Source organism: Hipposideros armiger, unplaced genomic scaffold (assembly GCF_001890085.2).
Source record: "Hipposideros armiger isolate ML-2016 unplaced genomic scaffold, ASM189008v1 scaffold_130, whole genome shotgun sequence".
Classification (NCBI taxonomy): Eukaryota; Metazoa; Chordata; class Mammalia; order Chiroptera; family Hipposideridae; genus Hipposideros; species Hipposideros armiger.
This window is the reverse complement of record NW_017731480.1, coordinates 1512400-1513341: the sequence shown is the minus strand read 5'-3', so window position 1 is coordinate 1513341 and position 942 is coordinate 1512400. Positions and strand designations below refer to the sequence as shown.

Below are 942 nucleotides of genomic sequence, written 5' to 3'. Positions count from 1 at the left end.
CACCTAAAACTAATGTAATATTGTATGTCAACTGTACTTGAAAAAAAAATTTAAAGTTATTAAATAAATTTAAGAGCAAAAGGAAAAAGAAATTAAAGGTATATGGATGGCATGAACTTCCAGTTATAAGATAAGTAAGCTCCGGGGATGTAATAATACCATATTGTGTACTTGAAAATTGTAGATCTTAATTTTCACTACAAAAAAAGAAATGGTAATTATGTGAGGTGATGGAAGTGTCAACTAGCCCTACTGTGGCAATCATTTTGAAAAATATAAGGGTATCAAATCAACAGCTGTACACCTTCAACTTACACAGTGTTAACTGGCTGCATATCCCAGCTAGCCCAGCCATTACACTGCTCCTCCCGCCAAGACCTCACGGAAATGCCATCTCAAATGAACATGCCATGAAAACTATTATATTCACGTTTCACAAATTTGCTGGGGATAAAGGCTCCTTAACAAAGGAGGACCTGAGAGTGTTCATGGAAAAGAAATTCTTTGGATTTCTGGAAAATCAAAAAGACCTTCTTGCAATGGACAAAATAATGAAGGACCTGGACCAGTGCCAAGATGGCAGAGTGGACTTCCAGAGCTTCTTTACGCTAATTGCTGGCTCACCATCACGTGCAATGACTATTTTTGTAGTACATGTGAAGCAGAAAGGAAAGAAGTAGGCAGCACTGAGCAATTACTGCCGCCTTGATAAGAGTCCCAGTGGGTCGCTTATGGAATCCCTCTGTCCCACAGCTTCCCCTGTGTAAGGATTTCATGAGCACATTGGGACCCTTAGAAAATGTACAAATAAAATCCCACCCCCATTTGACAAGAGAGAAAAAAGTCAATTAAAGCCAAATAAGCTTTTTATTTTTATATTGTTTGTATCCTGTTGTCCTCAATAAACATATTTATTTTTTAGCTCCTAAAACAGAAACACAA

General features: G+C 37.5%; 1 pseudogene; it reads left to right on the top strand.

Annotated features, from left to right (window-relative positions):
* Positions 1-230: 230 nt before the first annotated feature.
* LOC109386234 (protein S100-A10 pseudogene) lies at positions 231-680 on the top strand (annotated as a pseudogene).
* The last annotated feature ends 262 nt before the right edge of the window (positions 681-942 follow it).